Here is a 24,464-nt window from a genome sequence, read left to right on the forward strand (position 1 = left end):
CAGAGGGTCTGAGAGTGACTAAGGCAGTGGGGTACAAACTGTGGCCCTCCAGATGTTGCAAAACTACAACTCCCAGCATGCCCGGACAGCCAATGGAACGGGCATGCTGGGAATTGTAGTTTTGCAACATCTGGAGGGCTACAGTTTGGACACCACTGGACTAAGGGTTCCAAACAAGGGGAAAAGGGGGATCTGGAGGAGAACTAAGAGGCCTGGGGGGACTAAGCACTCATCCACACTGCGGACATTCGGCTGGCATAATTTCACTGTGGAAATCCACTAGCAGCTGAGTCCTATTGTTTAAAATGGGATTCTGTTGCTCTGTGTACACTGCCACAGTGGAATTATGCTGGCGCAATGGACGTCTTCCCAAAGAATGAACATGTTTATTCTTTGGGTAGTACTCTGTCTCACTGCATTGCTGTCAGCGTGGTCCTATCACTGAGGACTTAGGTGGTGCCTGCTGCAGGCAGAATTCTGCTGACTGAATGTGCGCAGTGTGGGCAAGCCCTTAGAGGTCTGAAACACGAGGACAAAGATGAGTCTGGAGGGGGACTTAGGGGTCCGGGGGAGGTCACCACAAGGGTGGGATTCTGCCAAACAGATGAAACCGTGTATGGCATGATGTCTGGCAGGGTTATATTTAAGGGCATAGGGGGAGATTTATCAAAACCTGTCCAGAGGAAAAGTTACCCAGTTGCCCATAGCAACCAATCAGATCACTACTTTCATTTTGCACAGGCCTTGTTAAAAATGAAAGAAGTGATCTGATTGGTTGCTAATGGCAACTCAGTAACTTTTCCTCTGGATGGGTTTTGATGAATCTCTCCCATAATAGTATCTGGCAGGATTACAATGATTATTGTCTTCATACAGACAATGAGGATCTGCTGACAAAATAAGGAACCAATGATGTCCAAGCGTCAACTCAGCAGAGAAGATGGAAGAAGTTCTAGCGTCTTGACCAGATGAAGAAAAAAAGAAAAGACATCAGAGAAGACGTCTCCTGTGAGTCAAACCATTGTATAGTCTGCCTGTTTCTCATCTGAACTGTAGTCACTTAAAAGTCCTTCAGTGAAACTATACCCCAATAAGTGGTTCTGAAGCTGTGACAAAACTACAACTCCCATCATGCCTGAAGCTTTCCATGGATGATGGGAGTTGTTCCTTTGCAACAGGTAAAAAGCCACTTGAACCAAGGAGATTTCACAATGCAGCCCATTTTATTTTGGTGGGAGTCCAGCTGCTGGGTCCCCCACAATAAAAGGGCTGCATAGTCTAATATGCACAGGCCTATTTTAGGTCCCACTCTGGCCCTGGACAGAACGGTGATTATGCAGCAGCTGCACGCTACCTTTGGAGCTCCAACCACTGCTCCTCTGGTCCGGGTACCTTCTGCTATGGCCCATAGGCTGCGGACCAGAGGAGCAGTGATTGGAGCACAGAAGCAAGGAAGTACAAAGACATATACTGTGTACTGTGTATATAGTGTGTATTGTAAACTGAGTGACCCTACCATGTGACTCCGCCACCTATGATCCCTCCTTTTGTGGCTCTGCCCTCAGCCATGGCCAGTGCCCCGGATCTTTTGTAGACATAGCAACGCCCCTGATCCACGGCAGGCCGGCGTGATGACATAGTTACATAGTTACATAGTTAGTACGGTCAAAAAATACATATGTCCATCAAGTTCAACCAGGGAATTAAGGGGTAGGGGTGTGGCGAGATATTGGGGAAGGGATGGGATTTTATATTTCTTCATAAGCATTAATGTTATTTTTTTCCAGGAATGTATCTAATCCTGTTTTAAAGCTGTTAATTGTTCCTTCTGTGACCAGTTCCTGAGGTAGACCGTTCCATAAATTCACAGTTCTCATGGTAAAGAAGGCGTGTCGCCACTTGAGACTAAACTTTTTCTTCTCCAGACGGAGGGAGTGCCCCCTCGTCCTTTGGGGGGGTTTAACCTGGAACAGTTTTTCTCCATATTTTTATGACATCACATCATAGCGCCGGCGCCTGGAGATCACGTCCCTGCAGCTCTGCTCGGGCGCTGTATGGATGGACAGGCAAATTATAAGTGTGGGGGGCAAATTTAAGTGAGGGGCACATATCAGGGGGGTATTATATGTGAGGAACACAGGACAGGGGGATTATATGTGGGGGCACATGACAGCCCCCCCTGTCATGTGCCCATATAATGCCCCCCTGACTTATAATACCCCCTGTCCTGTACCCTCACATATAATGCCCCCTGAGGGGGCAGGACATGGGGCATTATATGTGAGGGGCACTGGACAGGGGGCAATATATGTGAGGGGCACAGGACAGGGGGTATTATAAGTCAGGGGGGCATTATACAGGCAGGGGGAGAGAAGCAAGTGGCGGCGGCGGTCTCTGGCACCGCAAAAGCCGCTACAGTTCATTGATTTAAAGTGCCCGCTTTAAATCAATGATCTGCAGCGGCTTCGGGGGGGGGGGGGGGGGGGGGAGAGAAATAGTCGATAATTTATACCGGAATATCGGTATAAATTATCGGCTATCGGCCTTAACCTCCACAGATTATCGGTATCGGCCCTAAAAAATCGATATCGGTCGATCCCTAATTTACACTAATACTTATATGTACAACTTCATGCCGGGATTTAATACATTTTTATCTGCAATATGCTTTTCCACGGATATTGAAAACGAACTTCAAAACGCACATGTAGTTGCATTCTACTATATATGATGCATTTTTTCTAGACCGATATTATATATTTTAAGACATTTGACATAGTCTAGAATTGTATTTTCATTCCTCAAAAGTTCATATACTTTCTGTAATGTTCTATGTTTCACCTTATGTTTGGGTTGTTTATTTCTGAAATGGACTTTAGAATTTATTTTAGGTGCATTGCTACAATATATATATATATATATATATATATATATATATATATATATATATATAAACTATTTATACATGCATACACCTACTGTGATTTTATCCATTCATGAAACACAATGAAACCCCTTTGACCCGTTTGGTGACATATGAAATTTTCATTCTTACAACCTGATCATATTTTTTCTGTTCATTTTTTACATTGTGGTATAATTTCTCTGCAATATTCATTTGTATAACACATCACCCCCAGTTTATACTTGCGGACAGTATATATCGGCATTTTGACATGGGAATAAGTTTAAGATGTTTAGTGGATATGTATGTTAGAGATGAGCGAATCGAAGCTGACAAACCCAAATTCGTTACGATTTTCATGAAATATTCGATTCGCAACGAATGCAAATATTGCCCCTATTCTATCGCGCAAATCGCTTAATTAAATTCCATTTTACAGCGTTCCGGGCTAAAGGAGACCAAAAATGGCGGATCCACATGTGAGTACATGGGGCAGGGGATTATGGAATGGCGGGAAGGGAGGTAGGCGGGATGACCCTGAATCACACGCGAGATGCAGCCTATCATTAATTGACCCCTGTGATGTCACAGCCCTATATAATCGGCAGCCATCTTGCGGCTGTTCATTTCATCCATGCACTCAGAGAGAGAGGACGGACTGCGTGTCTGTGTGTGCATTGCTTATACCACAGCGTACCACTGGCAACTGCTAGTCACATCAGCATCGTGGACAGACAGAAGTGCAGTGCTTTGCTTGCTCTTCTCACTGAGAAGGATTTTACGCCATAAACCTCCTATTCACGTTATTGAGCAATTCATCAGAGAGGGCAGATAACTTTTCGTTGCCACCTTATCACCTTATTTTTCAGCGAAATTCTGTCCTTTTTTTCCACCAGAAATCATCTGCTGCTTATAATTGTGTGTAGATGGTATAAAAACCAGTGCACACCATTCTTAACACTCTGTGACAGAGTGCAATTTAGGGTTTAATCAGTGGCGTAGTGGGGGCCCCGTCTAGGCTGGGGCCCCGGATTATCACTGGCACTTTGGTCCAAAGCCTTTGGAGCACCTGCTCCAGGCCCCGCGCGCCCAGTGAAGAAGGGGGCCCCCGGCCGCCACAGGATCGGGCCCCCCGTTGCTAGGGGGCAGGCCGCCCGCGGGGCCCCCATTGCCCCTCCACTAATACCGGCCTCCCCCCCGCAAATCCCCCCCCCCCCCCGCAGGCACCTCCCAGCCTTCGGCGTGCGGCCCGTGCGGCTGCGTCATCACGTGACGCGGTGCCGGCTGAGAGGAGAGCGCGGAAGACGAGCGCCTGCCTGCAGGTTTCCAACACCAGGCCTTCTGTGACCGTACAGGTACACCCCCCCCCCCCCGGCATGGGCTCCCTCCCACTACAACTACCAGCATGCCCGGAGAGCCTTTAGCTGTCCGGGCATGCTGTGAGTTGTATTTTTGCAACAGCTGGAGGCGCCCTAGTTAGCAAACACTGCCTTAGGGCCTAACCCAGTGTTTCCCAACCTGGATGCCTCCAGCTGTTGCAAAAATACAACTCACAGCATGCCCAGAGAGCCTTTGGCTGTCTGGGCATGCTGGAGGTTGTATTTTTGCAACAGCTGTAGGTGCCCTGGTTAGCAAACACTGCCTTAGGGCCTAACCCAGTGTTTCCCATCCTGGGTGCCTCCAGCTGTTGCAAAACTACAACTGCTAGCATGCCCGGAGAGCCTTTGGCTGTCTGGGCATGCTGGAAGTTGTATTTTTGCAACAGCTGGAGGCGCCCTGGTTAGAAAACACTGCCTTAGGGCCTAACCCAGTGTTTCCCAACCTGGGTGCCTCCAGCTGTTGCAAAACTACAACTGCCAGCATGCCCGGAGAGCCTTTGGCTGTGTTGGGGGGGGGGGGGGGGGGGATTTATTATATAGTGTGTGTTTGTGGTGGGGGGGATTTATTATATAGTGTGTGTGTGTACTGGGGGGATTTATTTTATAGTGTGTGTGTGTGTTGGGGGGGATTTATTATATAGTGTGTGTGTGTGTTGGGGGGGGGATTTATTATATAGTGTGTGTGTGTGGTGGGGGGATTTATTATATAGTGTGTGTGTGTGGTGGGGGAGATTTATTATATAGTGTGTGTGTGTGGTGGGGGGATTTATTATATAGTGTGTGTGTGTGGTGGGGGGATTTATTATATAGTGTGTGTGTGGTGGGGGGATTTATTATATAGTGTGTGTGTGTGTTGGGGGGGTATTTATTATATAGTGTGTGTGTGTGTGTGTGTTGGGGGTATTTATTATATAGTGTGTGTTGGGGGTATTTATTATATAGTGTGTGAGGGGGTATTTATTATATTGTGTGGGGGGTATTTATTATATAGTGTGTGTGTGTGTGTGCGTGTGTTGGGGGTATTTATTATATAGTGTGTGTGTGTGTGTGTGTTGGGGGTATTCATTATATAGTGTGTGTGTGTTGGGGGTATTTATTATATAGTGTGTGTGTGGTGGGGGGGATTTATTATATAGTGTGTGTGTGGTGGGGGGGATTTATTATATAGTGTATGTGTGTGTGTTGGGGGGTATTTATTATATAGTGTGTGTGTGTATGTGTTGGGGGGATTTATTATATAGTGTGTATGTGTTGAGGGGGATTTATTATATAGTGTGTATGTGTTGGGGGTATTTATTATATAGTGTGTGTGGGGGGGATTTATTATATTGTGTGGGGGGGATTTATTATATAGTGTGTGTGTGTGTGTGTTGGGAGTATTTATTATATAGTGTGTGAGGGGGTATTTATTATATTGTGTGGGGGGTATTTATAATATAGTGTGTGTGTGTGTGTGTTGGGGGTATTTATTATATAGTGTGTGTGTGTGTGTGTTGGGGGTATTTATTATATAGTGTGTGTGTGTGTGTGTGTTGGGGTTATTTATTATATAGTGTGTGTGTGTGTGTGTGTTGGGGGTATTTATTATATAGTGTGTGTGTGTGTGTGTGTTGGGGGTATTTATTATATAGTGTGTGAGGGGGTATTTATTATATAGTGTGGGGGTGGGGGGATTTATTATATAATGTAATTTGTGCATACCACATATGTACATCTAATAAGTGTACCATTTTGTACCTGTGAATCTGTCGAGGGCCTACATACTGTGAAAGTCTAAACAATAGTACTCACCGGCTGGTGTTTTACAAAAATACTGAGTTTTTAGGAGTACTATATCACATTTTTCTGCCCTCATCAGTGCATACCGCATATGTACATCTAATTAGTGTTCCATTTTGTACCTGTAAGGGTGGTTTCACACCACGTTTTGTACTTACGGTTCCCGTATATGACTGGGAGGAGGGGGGCGGGGCTTAATCGCGGTGCACACACTCAGCCGTATAGGGGAACCGTATTTAATGCATGTCTAGGAGCCGACCGGAGTGAACCGCAGCCTCCGGTCGGCTGCATTTTCGTCCGTATGCGGTTTCCCGACCGTAGGCAAAAACGCGGTCGACCACGTTTTTGCCTGCGGTCGGGAAACCGCATACAGCCGAAAACGCAGCCGACCGGAGGCTGCGGTTCACTCCAGTCGGCTCATAGACATGCATTGAATACGGTTCCCCTATACGGTCGAGTGCGAGCGCCGCAATTAAGCCCCGCCCCCCCTCCTCTCAGCCGTATACGGGAACCGTAAGTACAAAACGTGGTGTGAAACCACCCTTAATCTGTTAAGGGCCTGCATACTGGGAAAGTCCAAACAATAGTACTCACCGGCTGGTGTTTCACAAAAATTATAGAGTTTTTAGGCTCATTGTAGCTCATTTTTCTGCCCTCATCAGTGCATACTGCATACGTACATCTAATTAGTGTACCATTTTGTACCTGTTAATCTGTCAAGGGCCTAAATACTGTGAAAGTCCAAGCAAAATGAGTTTTTAGGCTCATTGTAGCGCATTTTTCTGTCCTCATAAGTGCATGCCACATACCTACATCAAAGCAGTCTACTATTTTGTATCTGTAAATCTGTAACAAGTCTAGATACTGGGAAAGTCCAGGCAAAAGTAATCACTGGCTGATATTTTATGAAAATATGTTATACAAGTGTACCGTAGCACTTTTTTCCCCTCATACATGCATACCACATAAGTACATCTAAGTAGTGTACCATTTTGTACCTGTTCATCTGTCATGGGCCTACATACTGTGAAAGGACAGCCCAAAATAATCACCTGCTGCTGTTCTAGACAAATACTGTTTAAAGAGTAATGAAGCGTATTGTAATACCTTCATATACGCACTAAGTATGTCAGGCAGAGAAGTGCCAGAACATGCACAGAGGAGTGGTAGAGGCCCAAATCCTTCAGGCAGAGGTCGCAGCAGACTAGGGGCTAGTGGCAGCAGGAATCGCAGCGAGAGGCCTGAGCTCCCGTTATCAGCTAGCGTTCGTGTCTCCACCAGCAACCCATCTGCCATTGTCGATTGGTTAACACGCTCATCCACTTAATCACAAGGGACATCTGACACCCCCAGTCAACAGTCGGTGAATTCCTCTGACAAAACCCTCAGTTGGCATGGCCCGGGAGCAGTCCCTGTCCTCCCATTGCCTCTGTCCTATGCTGTTCCTTCCCCTAAAGAAGTATATTATGCTGTGGGTTCAGCTCCACTATTCTCTAATAGATCTAATAGAGGACAGTCAGCAGCTACTGCCCCGCCAAGAAGGGGAAGAGACATGCGCCGCTTGCTCCGCTAGGCGGCCAAGTAGTTATGAGGAGAGTGACGTGGGAGGCGGTGTTGCAAGGGTTCAGGGTCCTGAAGCAGACACTGTTGGGGAACCTGAGGAGGACATCAGTGACATGCACACTCTTGATGATGATGATAAAGCCGATCTCAATTGGGAGCCGGGTGCAGAAGGTGCTTCATCATCATCAGGAGAAGAGAGTTGCAGCCAGGGCCGGACTGGGGATGAAAATTAGCCCTGGAAATTATTGTATACCAGCCCCACAGCATTGCGTCATTGTGCCAGCAAACGGCCACCAAGCGCAGACGTTTCACTTTACGTGAGTCACAGAGGAAAAGAGGTGAGGATAGGAGGGGTGGAGAGGAAGAAAGATGAGGATAGGAGGGGGGCAGAGGAAGAAAGGTGAGTATAGGAGGGCAGAGGAAGAGAGGTGAGGATAGGAGAGGCGCAGAGGAAGAAAGGTGAGGATAGGAGGGGTGCAGAGGAAGAAAGGTGAGGATAGGAGGGGTGCAGAGGGAGAAAGGTAAGGATAGGAGGGGTGCAGAGGAAGAAAGGTAAGGATAAGAGGGGGGCAGAGGAAGAAAGGTGAGGATAGGAGGGACAGAGGAAGAGAGGTGAGGATAGGAGGGGGAAGAGGAAAAGAGGTGAGGATAGGAGGGGCAGAGGAAGATAGATGAGAATAGGAGGGGTGCAGAGGAAGAAAGGTGAGGAGAGGAGGGGTGCAAAGGAAGAAAGGCGAGGATAGGAGGGGTGCAGAGGAAGAAAGATGAGGATAGGAGGGGGCAGAGGAAGAAAGGTGAGGATAGGAGTGGGCAAAGGAAAAGAGGTGAGGATAGGAGGGGGCAGAGGAAGAGATGTGAGGATAGGAGGGGCACAGAGAAAGAAAGGTGAGGATAGGAGGGGTGCAGAGGAAGAAAGGTGAGGATAGGAGGGGTGCAGAGGAAGAAAGGTGAGGATAGGAGGGGTGCAGAGGAAGAGATGTGAGGATAGGAGGGGGGCAGAGGAAAAGAGGTGAGGATAGGAGGTGGGCAGAGGAAGAGAGGTGAGGATAGGAGGGGTGCAGAGGAAGAGATGTGAGAATAGGAGGGGTGCAGAGGGAAAGAGGTGAGGATAGGAGGGGCCAGAGGAAGAGAGGTGAGGATTGGAGGGGGGCAGAGAAAGAGAGGTGAGGATAGGAGGGGGCAGAGGAAAATAGGTGAGGAAAGGAGGGGGCAGAGGAAGAGATGTGAGGATAGGAGGGGTGCAGAGGAAGAGATGTGAGGATAGGAGGGGTGCAGAGGAAGAGATGTGAGGATAGGAGGGGCGCAGAGGAAGAAAGGTGAGGATAGGAGGGGGCAGAGAAAGAAAGGTGAGGATAGGAGGGGTGCAGAGGAAGAAAGGTGAGGATAGGAGGGGTGCAGAGGAAGAAAGGTGAGGATAGGAGGGGGCAGAGGAAGAAAGGTGAGGATAGGAGTGGTGCAGAGGAAGAGATGTGAGGATAGGAGGGGTGCAGAGGAAGAAAGGTGAGGATATTAGGAATGCAGAGGCAGAAAGGTGAGGATAGGTGGGGCAGAGGAAGAAAGGTGAGGATAGGAGGGGCTGAGGAAGAGAGGGGAGGATATGAGGGGCAGAGGAAAAGAGATGAGGATAGGAGGGGGGCAGAGGAAGAAAGGTGAGGATAGGAGGGGCACAGAGGAAGAAAGGTGAGGATAGGAGGGGCGCAGAGAAAGAAAGGTGAGGATAGGAGGGGTGCAGAGGAAGAAAGGTGAGGATAGGAGGGGTGCAGAGGAAGAGATGTGAGAATAGGAGGGGTGCAGAGGGAAAGAGGTGAGGATAGGAGGGGGCAGAGGAAGAGAGGTGAGGATTGGAGGGGGGCAGAGGAAGAGAGGTGAGGATAGGAGGGGGCAGAGGAAAAGAGGTGAGGATAGGAGGGGGCAGAGGAAGAGATGTGAGGATAGGAGGGGTGCAGAGGAAGAGATGTGAGGATAGGAGGGGTGCAGAGGAAGAGATGTGAGGATAGGATGGGCGCAGAGGAAGAAAGGTGAGGATAGATGGGGGGCAGAGAAAGAAAGGTGAGGATAGGAGGGGTGCAGAGGAAGAAAGGTGAGGATAGGAGGGGTGCAGAGGAAGAAAGGTGAGGATAGGAGGGGGCAGAGGAAGAAAGGTGAGGATAGGAGGGGTGCAGAGGAAGAGATGTGAGGATAGGAGGGGTGCAGAGGAAGAGATGTGAGGATAGGAGGGGTGCAGAGGAAAAGAGGTGAGGATAGGAGGTGGGCAGAGGAAGAGAAGTGAGGATAGGAGAGGCGCAGAGGACGAGAGGTGAGGATAGGAGGGGGAAGAGCAAAAGAGGTGAGGATAGGAGGGGCAGAGGAAGATAGATGAGGATAGGAGGGGTGCAGAGGAAGAGATGTGAGGATAGGATGGGCGCAGAGGAAGAAAGGTGAGGATAGATGGGGGGCAGAGAAAGAAAGGTGAGGATCGGAGGGGTGCAGAGGAAGAAAGGTGAGGATAGGAGGGGTGCAGAGGAAGAAAGGTGAGGATAGGAGGGGGCAGAGGAAGAAAGGTGAGGATAGGAGGGGTGCAGAGGAAGAGATGTGAGGATAGGAGGGGTGCAGAGGACGAGAGGTGAGGATAGGAGGGGGAAGAGCAAAAGAGGTGAGGATAGGAGGGGCAGAGGAAGATAGATGAGGATAGGAGGGGTGCAGAGGAAGAAAGGTGAGGATAGGAGGGGTGCAGAGGAAGAAAGGCGAGGATAGGAGGGGTGCAGAGGAAGAAAGATGAGGATAGGAGGGGGGCAGAGGAAGAAAGGTGAGGATAGGAGTGGGCAAAGGAAAAGAGGTGAGGATAGGAGGGGTGCAGAGGAAGAAAGGTGAGGATAGTAGGGGGGCAGAGGAAGAAAAGTGAGGATAGGAGGGGTGCAGAGGAAGAAAGATGAGGATAGGAGGGGGGCAGAGGAAGAAAGGTGAGTATAGGAGGGGCAAAGGAAGAGAGGTGAGGATAGCAGAGGCGCAGAGGAAGAAAGGTGAGGATAGGAGGGGTGCAGAGGAAGAAAGGTGAGGATAGGAGGGGTGCAGAGGGAGAAAGGTGAGGATAGGAGGGCTGCAGAGGAAGAAAGATGAGGATAGGAGGGGGGCAGAGGACGAAAGGTGAGAATAGGAGGGGCAGAGGAAGAGAGGTGAGGATAGGAGGGGCAGAGGAAGATAGATGAGGATAGGAGGGGCGCAGAGGAAGAAAGGAGAGGATATTAGGGGTGCAGAGGCAGAAAGGTGAGGATAGGTGGGGGCAGAGGAAGAAAGGTGAGGATAGAAGGGGCTGAGGAAGAGAGTTGAGGATAGGAGGTGTGCAGAGGAAGAGATGTGAGGATAGGAGGGGCGCAGAGGAAGAAAGGAGAGGATATTAGGGGTGCAGAGGCAGAAAGGTGAGGATAGGTGGCGGCAGAGGAAGAAAGGTGAGGATAGGAGGGGCTGAGGAAGAGAGGGGAGGATAGGAGGGGCAGAGGAAAAGAGGTGAGGATAGGAGAGGGGCAGAGGAAGAGAGGTGAGGATAGGAGGGGTGCAGAGGAAGAAAGGTGAGGATAGGAGGGGCGTAGAGGAAGAAAGGTGAGGATAGGAGGGGCGCAAAGAAAGAAAGGTGAGGTTAGGAGGGGTGCAGAGGAAGAAAGGTGAGGATAGGAGGGGTGCAGAGGAAGAAAGGTGAGGATAGGAGGGGTGCAGAGGAAGAGATGTGAGGATAGGAGGGGGGCAGAGGAAAAGAGGTGAGGATAGGAGGTGGGCAGAGGAAGAGAGGTGAGGATAGGAGGGGTGCAGATGAAGAGATGTGAGAATAGGAGGGGTGTAGAGGGAAAGAGGTCAGGATAGGAGGGGGCAGAGGAAGAGAGGTGAGGATAGGAGGGTGGCAGAGGAAGAGAGGTGAGGATAGGAGGGGGCAGAGGAAAAGAGGTGAGGATAGGAGGGGGCAGAGGAAGAGATGTGAGGATAGGATGGGCGCAGAGGAAGAAAGGTGAGGATAGATGGGGGCAGAGAAAGAAAGGTGAGGATAGGAGGGGTGCAGAGGAAGAAAGGTGAGGATAGGAGGGGTGCAGAGGAAGAAAGGTGAGGATAGGAGGGGGCAGAGGAAGAAAGGTGAGGATAGGAGGGGTGCAGAGGAAGAGATGTGAGGATAGGAGGGGTGCAGAGGAAGAGATGTGAGGATAGGTGGGGTGCAGAGGAAAAGAGGTGAGGATAGGAGGTGGGCAGAGGAAGAGAAGTGAGGATAGGAGAGGCGCAGAGGACGAGAGGTGAGGATAGGAGGGGGAAGAGCAAAAGAGGTGAGGATAGGAGGGGCAGAGGAAGATAGATGAGGATAGGAGGGGTGCAGAGGAAGAAAGGTGAGGATAGGAGGGGTGCAGAGGAAGAAAGGCGAGGATAGGAGGGGTGCAGAGGAAGAAAGATGAGGATAGGAGGGGGGCAGAGGAAGAAAGGTGAGGATAGGAGTGGGCAAAGGAAAAGAGGTGAGGATAGGAGGTGTGCAGAGGAAGAGATGTGAGGATAGGAGGGGCGCAGAGGAAGAAAGGAGAGGATATTAGGGGTGCAGAGGCAGAAAGGTGAGGATAGGTGGGGGCAGAGGAAGAAAAGTGAGGATAGGAGGGGCTGAGGAAGAGATGTGAGGATAGGAGGGGGCAGAGGAAGAGAGGTGAGGATAGGAGGGGGCAGAGGAAGAGAGGTGAGGATAGGAGGGGTGCAGAGGAAGAGAGGTGAGGATAGGAGGGGGGCAGAGGAAGAGATGTGAGGATAGGAGGGGAGCAGAGGAAGAAAGGTGAGGATAGATGGGGCGCAGAGGAAGAAAGGTGAGGATAGGAGGGGTGCAGAGGAAGAAAGGTGAGGATAGGAGGGGTGCAGAGGAAGAAAGGTGAGGATAGTAGGGGGGCAGAGGAAGAAAGGTGAGGATAGGAGGGGTGCAGAGGAAGAAAGATGAGGATAGGAGGGGGGCAGAGGAAGAAAGGTGAGTATAGGAGGGGCAAAGGAAGAGAGGTGAGGATAGCAGAGGCGCAGAGGAAGAAAGGTGAGGATAGGAGGGGTGCAGAGGAAGAAAGGTGAGGATAGGAGGGGTGCAGAGGGAGAAAGGTGAGGATAGGAGGGCTGCAGAGGAAGAAAGATGAGGATAGGAGGGGGGGCAGAGGACGAAAGGTGAGAATAGGAGGGGCAGAGGAAGAGAGGTGAGGATAGGAGGGGCAGAGGAAGATAGATGAGGATAGGAGGGGCGCAGAGGAAGAAAGGAGAGGATATTAGGGGTGCAGAGGCAGAAAGGTGAGGATAGGTGGGGGCAGAGGAAGAAAGGTGAGGATAGGAGGGGCTGAGGAAGAGAGTTGAGGATAGGAGGTGTGCAGAGGAAGAGATGTGAGGATAGGAGGGGCGCAGAGGAAGAAAGGAGAGGATATTAGGGGTGCAGAGGCAGAAAGGTGAGGATAGGTGGGGGCAGAGGAAGAAAGGTGAGGATAGGAGGGGCTGAGGAAGAGAGGGGAGGATAGGAGGGGCAGAGGAAAAGAGGTGAGGATAGGAGGGGGGCAGAGGAAGAGAGGTGAGGATAGGAGGGGTGCAGAGGAAGAAAGGTGAGGATAGGAGGGGCGTAGAGGAAGAAAGGTGAGGATAGGAGGGGCGCAAAGAAAGAAAGGTGAGGTTAGGAGGGGTGCAGAGGAAGAAAGGTGAGGATAGGAGGGGTGCAGAGGAAGAAAGGTGAGGATAGGAGGGGTGCAGAGGAAGAGATGTGAGGATAGGAGGGGGGCAGAGGAAAAGAGGTGAGGATAGGAGGTGGGCAGAGGAAGAGAGGTGAGGATAGGAGGGGTGCAGAGGAAGAGATGTGAGAATAGGAGGGGTGTAGAGGGAAAGAGGTCAGGATAGGAGGGGGCAGAGGAAGAGAGGTGAGGATAGGAGGGGGGCAGAGGAAGAGAGGTGAGGATAGGAGGGGGCAGAGGAAAAGAGGTGAGGATAGGAGGGGGCAGAGGAAGAGATGTGAGGATAGGATGGGGGCAGAGGAAGAAAGGTGAGGATAGGAGGGGGGCAGAGGAAGAAAGGTGAGGATAGGAGTGGGCAAAGGAAAAGAGGTGAGGATAGGAGGGGGCAGAGGAAAAGAGGTGAGGATAGGAGGTGTGCAGAGGAAGAGATGTGAGGATAGGAGGGGCGCAGAGGAAGAAAGGTGAGGATATTAGGGGTGCAGAGGCAGAAAGGTGAGGATAGGTGGGGGCAGAGGAAGAAAGGTGAGGATAGGAGGGGCTGAGGAAGAGAGGTGAGGATAGGAGGGGGGCCGAGGAAGAGAGGTGAGGATGGGAGGGGCGCAGAGGAAGAAAGGTGAGGATAGGAGGGGCGCTGAAAAAGAAAGGTGAGGATAGGAGGGGTGCAGAGGAAGAAATGTGAGAATAGGAGGGGTGCAGAGGAAGAGATGTGAGGATAGGAGGGGCAGAGGAAAAGAGGTGAGGATAGGAGATGGGCAGAGGAAGAGAGGTGAGGATAGGAGGGGTGCAGAGGAAGAGATGTGAGAATAGGAGGGGTGCAGAGGGAAAGAGGTGAGGATAGGAGGGGGCAGAGGAAGAGAGGTGAGGATTGGAGGGGCGCAGAGGAAGAGAGGTGAGGATAGGAGGGGGCAGAGGAAAAGAGGTGAGGATAGGAGGGGGCAGAGGAAGAGATGTGAGGATAGGAGGGGTGCAGAGGAAGAGATGTGAGGATAGGAGGGGTGCAGAGGAAGAGATGTGAGGATAGGATGGGCGCAGAGGAAGAAAGGTGAGGATAGATGGGGGGCAGAGAAAGAAAGGTGAGGATAGGAGGGGTGCAGAGGAAGAAAGGTGAGGATAGGAGGGGTGCAGAGGAAGAAAGGTGAGGATAGGAGGGGGCAGAGGAAGAAAGGTGAGGATAGGAGGGGTGCAGAGGAAGAGATGTGAGGATAGGAGGGGTGCAGAGGAAGAGATGTGAGGATAGGAGGGGTGCAGAGGAAAAGAGGTGAGGATAGGAGGTGGGCAGAGGAAGAGAAGTGAGGATAGGAGAGGCGCAGAGGACGAGAGGTGAGGATAGGAGGGGGAAGAGCAAAAGAGGTGAGGATAGGAGGGGCAGAGGAAGACAGATGAGGATAGGAGGGGTGCAGAGGAAGAGATGTGAGGATAGGATGGGCGCAGAGGAAGAAAGGTGAGGATAGATGGGGGGCAGAGAAAGAAAGGTGAGGATAGGAGGGGTGCAGAGGAAGAAAGGTGAGGATAGGAGGGGTGCAGAGGAAGAAAGGTGAGGATACGAGGGGGCAGAGGAAGAAAGGTGAGGATAGGAGGGGTGCAGAGGAAGAGATGTGAGGATAGGAGGGGTGCAGAGGACGAGAGGTGAGGATAGGAGGGGGAAGAGCAAAAGAGGTGAGGATAGGAGGGGCAGAGGAAGATAGATGAGGATAGGAGGGGTGCAGAGGAAGAAAGGTGAGGATAGGAGGGGTGCAGAGGAAGAAAGGCGAGGATAGGAGGGGTGCAGAGGAAGAAAGATGAGGATAGGAGGGGGGCAGAGGAAGAAAGGTGAGGATAGGAGTGGGCAAAGGAAAAGAGGTGAGGATAGGAGGTGTGCAGAGGAAGAGATGTGAGGATAGGAGGGGAGCAGAGGAAGAAAGGAGAGGATATTAGGGGTGCAGAGGCAGAAAGGTGAGGATAGGTGGGGGCAGAGGAAGAAAGGTGAGGATAGGAGGGGCTGAGGAAGAGATGTGAGGATAGGAGGGGGCAGAGGAAGAGAGGTGAGGATAGGAGGGGGCAGAGGAAGAGAGGTGAGGATAGGAGGGGTGCAGAGGAAGAGAGGTGAGGATAGGAGGGGGGCAGAGGAAGAGATGTGAGGATAGGAGGGGAGCAGAGGAAGAAAGGTGAGGATAGATGGGGGGCAGAGGAAGAAAGGTGAGGATAGGAGGGGTGCAGAGGAAGAAAGGTGAGGATAGGAGGGGTGCAGAGGAAGAAAGGTGAGGATAGTAGGGGGGCAGAGGAAGAAAGGTGAGGATAGGAGGGGTGCAGAGGAAGAAAGATGAGGATAGGAGGGGGGCAGAGGAAGAAAGGTGAGTATAGGAGGGGCAAAGGAAGAGAGGTGAGGATAGCAGAGGCGCAGAGGAAGAAAGGTGAGGATAGGAGGGGTGCAGAGGAAGAAAGGTGAGGATAGGAGGGGTGCAGAGGGAGAAAGGTGAGGATAGGAGGGCTGCAGAGGAAGAAAGATGAGGATAGGAGGGGGGCAGAGGACGAATTGTGAGAATAGGAGGGGCAGAGGAAGAGAGGTGAGGATAGGAGGGGCAGAGGAAGATAGATGAGGATAGGAGGGGCGCAGAGGAAGAAGGGAGAGGATATTAGGGGTGCAGAGGCAGAAAGGTGAGGATAGGTGGGGGCAGAGGAAGAAAGGTGAGGATAGGAGGGGCTGAGGAAGAGAGTTGAGGATAGGAGGTGTGCAGAGGAAGAGATGTGAGGATAGGAGGGGCGCAGAGGAAGAAAGGAGAGGATATTAGGGGTGCAGAGGCAGAAAGATGTGAGGATAGGAGGTGGGCAGAGGAAGAGAAGTGAGGATAGGAGAGGCGCAGAGGACGAGAGGGGAGGATAGGAGGGGGAAGAGCAAAAGAGGTGAGGATAGGAGGGGCAGAGGAAGACAGATGAGGATAGGAGGGGTGCAGAGGAAGAGATGTGAGGATAGGATGGGCGCAGAGGAAGAAAGGTGAGGATAGATGGGGGGCAGAGAAAGAAAGGTGAGGATAGGAGGGGTGCAGAGGAAGAAAGGTGAGGATAGGAGGGGTGCAGAGGAAGAAAGGTGAGGATACGAGGGGGCAGAGGAAGAAAGGTGAGGATAGGAGGGGTGCAGAGGAAGAGATGTGAGGATAGGAGGGGTGCAGAGGACGAGAGGTGAGGATAGGAGGGGGAAGAGCAAAAGAGGTGAGGATAGGAGGGGCAGAGGAAGATAGATGAGGATAGGAGGGGTGCAGAGGAAGAAAGGTGAGGATAGGAGGGGTGCAGAGGAAGAAAGGCGAGGATAGGAGGGGTGCAGAGGAAGAAAGATGAGGATAGGAGGGGGGCAGAGGAAGAAAGGTGAGGATAGGAGTGGGCAAAGGAAAAGAGGTGAGGATAGGAGGTGTGCAGAGGAAGAGATGTGAGGATAGGAGGGGAGCAGAGGAAGAAAGGAGAGGATATTAGGGGTGCAGAGGCAGAAAGGTGAGGATAGGTGGGGGCAGAGGAAGAAAGGTGAGGATAGGAGGGGCTGAGGAAGAGATGTGAGGATAGGAGGGGGCAGAGGAAGAGAGGTGAGGATAGGAGGGGGCAGAGGAAGAGAGGTGAGGATAGGAGGGGTGCAGAGGAAGAGAGGTGAGGATAGGAGGGGGGCAGAGGAAGAGATGTGAGGATAGGAGGGGAGCAGAGGAAGAAAGGTGAGGATAGATGGGGGGCAGAGGAAGAAAGGTGAGGATAGGAGGGGTGCAGAGGAAGAAAGGTGAGGATAGGAGGGGTGCAGAGGAAGAAAGGTGAGGATAGTAGGGGGGCAGAGGAAGAAAGGTGAGGATAGGAGGGGTGCAGAGGAAGAAAGATGAGGATAGGAGGGGGGCAGAGGAAGAAAGGTGAGTATAGGAGGGGCAAAGGAAGAGAGGTGAGGATAGCAGAGGCGCAGAGGAAGAAAGGTGAGGATAGGAGGGGTGCAGAGGAAGAAAGGTGAGGATAGGAGGGGTGCAGAGGGAGAAAGGTGAGGATAGGAGGGCTGCAGAGGAAGAAAGATGAGGATAGGAGGGGGGCAGAGGACGAATTGTGAGAATAGGAGGGGCAGAGGAAGAGAGGTGAGGATAGGAGGGGCAGAGGAAGATAGATGAGGATAGGAGGGGCGCAGAGGAAGAAGGGAGAGGATATTAGGGGTGCAGAGGCAGAAAGGTGAGGATAGGTGGGGGCAGAGGAAGAAAGGTGAGGATAGGAGGGGCTGAGGAAGAGAGTTGAGGATAGGAGGTGTGCAGAGGAAGAGATGTGAGGATAGGAGGGGCGCAGAGGAAGAAAGGAGAGGATATTAGGGGTGCAGAGGCAGAAAGGTGAGGATAGGTGGGGGCAGAGGAAGAAAGGTGAGGATAGGAGGGGCTGAGGAAGAGAGGGGAGGATAGGAGGGGCAGAGGAAAAGAGGTGAGGATAGGAGGGGGGCAGAGGAAGAGAGGTGAGGATAGGAGGGGTGCAGAGGAAGAAAGGTGAGGATAGGAGGGGCGTAGAGGAAGAAAGGTGAGGATAGGAGGGGCGCAAAGAAAGAAAGGTGAGGTTAGGAGGGGTGCAGAGGAAGAGATGTGAGGATAGGAGGGGGGCAGAGGAAAAGAGGTGAGGATAGGAGGTGGGCAGAGGAAGAGAGGTGAGGATAGGAGGGGTGCAGAGGAAGAGATGTGAGGATAGGAGGGGGGCAGAGGAAAAGAGGTGAGGATAGGAGGTGGGCAGAGGAAGAGAGGTGAGGATAGGAGGGGTGCAGAGGAAGAGATGTGAGAATAGGAGGGGTGTAGAGGGAAAGAGGTCAGGATAGGAGGGGGCAGAGGAAGAGAGGTGAGGATAGGAGGGGGGCAGAGGAAGAGAGGTGAGGATAGGAGGGGGCAGAGGAAAAGAGGTGAGGATAGGAGGGGGCAGAGGAAGAGATGTGAGGATAGGATGGGCGCAGAGGAAGAAAGGTGAGGATAGATGGGGGGCAGATAAAGAAAGGTGAGGATAGGAGGGGTGCAGAGGAAGAAAGGTGAGGATAGGAGGGGTGCAGAGGAAGAAAGGTGAGGATAGGAGGGGGCAGAGGAAGAAAGGTGAGGATAGGAGGGGTGCAGAGGAAGAGATGTGAGGATAGGAGGGGTGCAGAGGAAGAAAGGTGAGGATAGGAGGGGTGCAGAGGAAGAAAGGTGAGGATAGGAGGGGGCAGAGGAAGAAAGGTGAGGATAGGAGGTGGGCAGAGGAAGAGAGGTGAGGATAGGAGGGGTGCAGAGGAAGAGATGTGAGAATAGGAGGGGTGTAGAGGGAAAGAGGTCAGGATAGGAGGGGGCAGAGGAAGAGAGGTGAGGATAGAAGGGGGGCAGAGGAAGAGAGGTGAGGATAGGAGGGGGCAGAGGAAAAGAGGTGAGGATAGGAGGGGGCAGAGGAAGAGATGTGAGGATAGGATGGGCGCAGAGGAAGAAAGGTGAGGATAGATGGGGGGCAGAGAAAGAAAGGTGAGGATAGGAGGGGTGCAGAGGAAGAAAGGTGAGGATAGGAGGGGTGCAGAGGAAGAAAGGTGAGGATAGGAGGGGGCAGAGGAAGAAAGGTGAGGATAGGAGGGGTGCAGAGGAAGAGATGTGAGGATAGGAGGGGTGCAGAGGAAGAGATGTGAGGATAGGTGGGGTGCAGAGGAAAAGAGGTGAGGATAGGAGGTGGGCAGAGGAAGAGAAGTGAGGATAGGAGAGGCGCAGAGGACGAGAGGTGAGGATAGGAGGGGGAAGAGCAAAAGAGGTGAGGATAGGAGGGGCAGAGGAAGATAGATGAGGATAGGAGGGGTGCAGAGGAAGAAAGGTGAGGATAGGAGGGGTGCAGAGGAAGAAAGGCGAGGATAGGAGGGGTGCAGAGGAAGAAAGATGAGGATAGGAGGGGGGCAGAGGAAGAAAGGTGAGGATAGGAGTGGGCAAAGGAAAAGAGGTGAGGATAGGAGGTGTGCAGAGGAAGAGATGTGAGGATAGGAGGGGCGCAGAGGAAGAAAGGAGAGGATATTAGGGGTGCAGAGGCAGAAAGGTGAGGATAGGTGGGGGCAGAGGAAGAAAAGTGAGGATAGGAGGGGCTGAGGAAGAGATGTGAGGATAGGAGGGGGCAGAGGAAGAGAGGTGAGGATAGGAGGGGGCAGAGGAAGAGAGGTGAGGATAGGAGGGGTGCAGAGGAAGAGAGGTGAGGATAGGAGGGGGGCAGAGGAAGAGATGTGAGGATAGGAGGGGAGCAGAGGAAGAAAGGTGAGGATAGATGGGGCGCAGAGGAAGAAAGGTGAGGATAGGAGGGGTGCAGAGGAAGAAAGGTGAGGATAGGAGGGGTGCAGAGGAAGAAAGGTGAGGATAGTAGGGGGGCAGAGGAAGAAAGGTGAGGATAGGAGGGGTGCAGAGGAAGAAAGATGAGGATAGGAGGGGGGCAGAGGAAGAAAGGTGAGTATAGGAGGGGCAAAGGAAGAGAGGTGAGGATAGCAGAGGCGCAGAGGAAGAAAGGTGAGGATAGGAGGGGTGCAGAGGAAGAAAGGTGAGGATAGGAGGGGTGCAGAGGGAGAAAGGTGAGGATAGGAGGGCTGCAGAGGAAGAAAGATGAGGATAGGAGGGGGGCAGAGGACGAAAGGTGAGAATAGGAGGGGCAGAGGAAGAGAGGTGAGGATAGGAGGGGCAGAGGAAGATAGATGAGGATAGGAGGGGCGCAGAGGAAGAAAGGAGAGGATATTAGGGGTGCAGAGGCAGAAAGGTGAGGATAGGTGGGGGCAGAGGAAGAAAGGTGAGGATAGGAGGGGCTGAGGAAGAGAGTTGAGGATAGGAGGTGTGCAGAGGAAGAGATGTGAGGATAGGAGGGGCGCAGAGGAAGAAAGGAGAGGATATTAGGGGTGCAGAGGCAGAAAGGTGAGGATAGGTGGGGGCAGAGGAAGAAAGGTGAGGATAGGAGGGGCTGAGGAAGAGAGGGGAGGATAGGAGGGGCAGAGGAAAAGAGGTGAGGATAGGAGGGGGGCAGAGGAAGAGAGGTGAGGATAGGAGGGGTGCAGAGGAAGAAAGGTGAGGATAGGAGGGGCGTAGAGGAAGAAAGGTGAGGATAGGAGGGGCGCAAAGAAAGAAAGGTGAGGTTAGGAGGGGTGCAGAGGAAGAAAGGTGAGGATAGGAGGGGTGCAGAGGAAGAAAGGTGAGGATAGGAGGGGTGCAGAGGAAGAGATGTGAGGATAGGAGGGGGGCAGAGGAAAAGAGGTGAGGATAGGAGGTGGGCAGAGGAAGAGAGGTGAGGATAGGAGGGGTGCAGAGGAAGAGATGTGAGAATAGGAGGGGTGTAGAGGGAAAGAGGTCAGGATAGGAGGGGGCAGAGGAAGAGAGGTGAGGATAGGAGGGGGGCAGAGGAAGAGAGGTGAGGATAGGAGGGGGCAGAGGAAAAGAGGTGAGGATAGGAGGGGGCAGAGGAAGAGATGTGAGGATAGGATGGGGGCAGAGGAAGAAAGGTGAGGATAGGAGGGGGGCAGAGGAAGAAAGGTGAGGATAGGAGTGGGCAAAGGAAAAGAGGTGAGGATAGGAGGGGGCAGAGGAAAAGAGGTGAGGATAGGAGGTGTGCAGAGGAAGAGATGTGAGGATAGGAGGGGCGCAGAGGAAGAAAGGTGAGGATATTAGGGGTGCAGAGGCAGAAAGGTGAGGATAGGTGGGGGCAGAGGAAGAAAGGTGAGGATAGGAGGGGTGCAGAGGAAGAAATGTGAGAATAGGAGGGGTGCAGAGGAAGAGATGTGAGGATAGGAGGGGCAGAGGAAAAGAGGTGAGGATAGGAGATGGGCAGAGGAAGAGAGGTGAGGATAGGAGGGGTGCAGAGGAAGAGATGTGAGAATAGGAGGGGTGCAGAGGGAAAGAGGTGAGGATAGGAGGGGGCAGAGGAAGAGAGGTGAGGATTGGAGGGGCGCAGAGGAAGAGAGGTGAGGATAGGAGGGGGCAGAGGAAAAGAGGTGAGGATAGGAGGGGGCAGAGGAAGAGATGTGAGGATAGGAGGGGTGCAGAGGAAGAGATGTGAGGATAGGAGGGGTGCAGAGGAAGAGATGTGAGGATAGGATGGGCGCAGAGGAAGAAAGGTGAGGATAGATGGGGGGCAGAGAAAGAAAGGTGAGGATAGGAGGGGTGCAGAGGAAGAAAGGTGAGGATAGGAGGGGTGCAGAGGAAGAAAGGTGAGGATAGGAGGGGGCAGAGGAAGAAAGGTGAGGATAGGAGGGGTGCAGAGGAAGAGATGTGAGGATAGGAGGGGTGCAGAGGAAGAGATGTGAGGATAGGAGGGGTGCAGAGGAAAAGAGGTGAGGATAGGAGGTGGGCAGAGGAAGAGAAGTGAGGATAGGAGAGGCGCAGAGGACGAGAGGTGAGGATAGGAGGGGGAAGAGCAAAAGAGGTGAGGATAGGAGGGGCAGAGGAAGACAGATGAGGATAGGAGGGGTGCAGAGGAAGAGATGTGAGGATAGGATGGGCGCAGAGGAAGAAAGGTGAGGATAGATGGGGGGCAGAGAAAGAAAGGTGAGGATAGGAGGGGTGCAGAGGAAGAAAGGTGAGGATAGGAGGGGTGCAGAGGAAGAAAGGTGAGGATACGAGGGGGCAGAGGAAGAAAGGTGAGGATAGGAGGGGTGCAGAGGAAGAGATGTGAGGATAGGAGGGGTGCAGAGGACGAGAGGTGAGGATAGGAGGGGGAAGAGCAAAAGAGGTGAGGATAGGAGGGGCAGAGGAAGATAGATGAGGATAGGAGGGGTGCAGAGGAAGAAAGGTGAGGATAGGAGGGGTGCAGAGGAAGAAAGGCGAGGATAGGAGGGGTGCAGAGGAAGAAAGATGAGGATAGGAGGGGGGCAGAGGAAGAAAGGTGAGGATAGGAGTGGGCAAAGGAAAAGAGGTGAGGATAGGAGGTGTGCAGAGGAAGAGATGTGAGGATAGGAGGGGAGCAGAGGAAGAAAGGAGAGGATATTAGGGGTGCAGAGGCAGAAAGGTGAGGATAGGTGGGGGCAGAGGAAGAAAGGTGAGGATAGGAGGGGCTGAGGAAGAGATGTGAGGATAGGAGGGGGCAGAGGAAGAGAGGTGAGGATAGGAGGGGGCAGAGGAAGAGAGGTGAGGATAGGAGGGGTGCAGAGGAAGAGAGGTGAGGATAGGAGGGGGGCAGAGGAAGAGATGTGAGGATAGGAGGGGAGCAGAGGAAGAAAGGTGAGGATAGATGGGGGGCAGAGGAAGAAAGGTGAGGATAGGAGGGGTGCAGAGGAAGAAAGGTGAGGATAGGAGGGGTGCAGAGGAAGAAAGGTGAGGATAGTAGGGGGGCAGAGGAAGAAAGGTGAGGATAGGAGGGGTGCAGAGGAAGAAAGATGAGGATAGGAGGGGGGCAGAGGAAGAAAGGTGAGTATAGGAGGGGCAAAGGAAGAGAGGTGAGGATAGCAGAGGCGCAGAGGAAGAAAGGTGAGGATAGGAGGGGTGCAGAGGAAGAAAGGTGAGGATAGGAGGGGTGCAGAGGGAGAAAGGTGAGGATAGGAGGGCTGCAGAGGAAGAAAGATGAGGATAGGAGGGGGGCAGAGGACGAATTGTGAGAATAGGAGGGGCAGAGGAAGAGAGGTGAGGATAGGAGGGGCAGAGGAAGATAGATGAGGATAGGAGGGCCGCAGAGGAAGAAGGGAGAGGATATTAGGGGTGCAGAGGCAGAAAGGTGAGGATAGGTGGGGGCAGAGGAAGAAAGGTGAGGATAGGAGGGGCTGAGGAAGAGAGTTGAGGATAGGAGGTGTGCAGAGGAAGAGATGTGAGGATAGGAGGGGCGCAGAGGAAGAATGGAGAGGATATTAGGGGTGCAGAGGCAGAAAGGTGAGGATAGGTGGGGGCAGAGGAAGAAAGGTGAGGATAGGAGGGGCTGAGGAAGAGAGGGGAGGATAGGAGGGGCAGAGGAAAAGAGGTGAGGATAGGAGGGGGGCAGAGGAAGAGAGGTGAGGATAGGAGGGGTGCAGAGGAAGAAAGGTGAGGATAGGAGGGGCGTAGAGGAAGAAAGGTGAGGATAGGAGGGGCGCAAAGAAAGAAAGGTGAGGTTAGGAGGGGTGCAGAGGAAGAGATGTGAGGATAGGAGGGGGGCAGAGGAAAAGAGGTGAGGATAGGAGGTGGGCAGAGGAAGAGAGGTGAGGATAGGAGGGGTGCAGAGGAAGAGATGTGAGGATAGGAGGGGGGCAGAGGAAAAGAGGTGAGGATAGGAGGTGGGCAGAGGAAGAGAGGTGAGGATAGGAGGGGTGCAGAGGAAGAGATGTGAGAATAGGAGGGGTGTAGAGGGAAAGAGGTCAGGATAGGAGGGGGCAGAGGAAGAGAGGTGAGGATAGGAGGGGGGCAGAGGAAGAGAGGTGAGGATAGGAGGGGGCAGAGGAAAAGAGGTAAGGATAGGAGGGGGCAGAGGAAGAGATGTGAGGATAGGATGGGCGCAGAGGAAGAAAGGTGAGGATAGATGGGGGGCAGATAAAGAAAGGTGAGGATAGGAGGGGTGCAGAGGAAGAAAGGTGAGGATAGGAGGGGTGCAGAGGAAGAAAGGTGAGGATAGGAGGGGGCAGAGGAAGAAAGGTGAGGATAGGAGGGGTGCAGAGGAAGAGATGTGAGGATAGGAGGGGTGCAGAGGAAGAAAGGTGAGGATAGGAGGGGTGCAGAGGAAGAAAGGTGAGGATAGGAGGGGGCAGAGGAAGAAAGGTGAGGATAGGAGGTGGGCAGAGGAAGAGAGGTGAGGATAGGAGGGGTGCAGAGGAAGAGATGTGAGAATAGGAGGGGTGTAGAGGGAAAGAGGTCAGGATAGGAGGGGGCAGAGGAAGAGAGGTGAGGATAGAAGGGGGGCAGAGGAAGAGAGGTGAGGATAGGAGGGGGCAGAGGAAAAGAGGTGAGGATAGGAGGGGGCAGAGGAAGAGATGTGAGGATAGGATGGGCGCAGAGGAAGAAAGGTGAGGATAGATGGGGGGCAGAGAAAGAAAGGTGAGGATAGGAGGGGTGCAGAGGAAGAAAGGTGAGGATAGGAGGGGTGCAGAGGAAGAAAGGTGAGGATAGGAGGGGGCAGAGGAAGAAAGGTGAGGATAGGAGGGGTGCAGAGGAAGAGATGTGAGGATAGGAGGGGTGCAGAGGAAGAGATGTGAGGATAGGAGGGGTGCAGAGGAAAAGAGGTGAGGATAGGAGGTGGGCAGAGGAAGAGAAGTGAGGA

The 24,464-nt window shown here is 52.5% G+C and overlaps 1 protein-coding gene across 1 annotated transcript in view; it reads left to right on the top strand.

The window, feature by feature from the left end:
- Positions 1-921: 921 nt before the first annotated feature.
- Positions 922-24,464, top strand: part of TBXT (T-box transcription factor T) — a 218,531-nt gene continuing 194,988 nt past the window's right edge. Inside the window, exon 1 of the mRNA XM_056566917.1 lies at positions 922-1,008. The gene's annotated coding sequence lies outside the window, so the exon portion shown is untranslated. The remainder of the gene's footprint in view (positions 1,009-24,464) is intronic.

Source organism: Hyla sarda, chromosome 3 (assembly GCF_029499605.1).
Source record: "Hyla sarda isolate aHylSar1 chromosome 3, aHylSar1.hap1, whole genome shotgun sequence".
In the NCBI taxonomy this organism is placed as follows: domain Eukaryota; kingdom Metazoa; phylum Chordata; class Amphibia; order Anura; family Hylidae; genus Hyla; species Hyla sarda.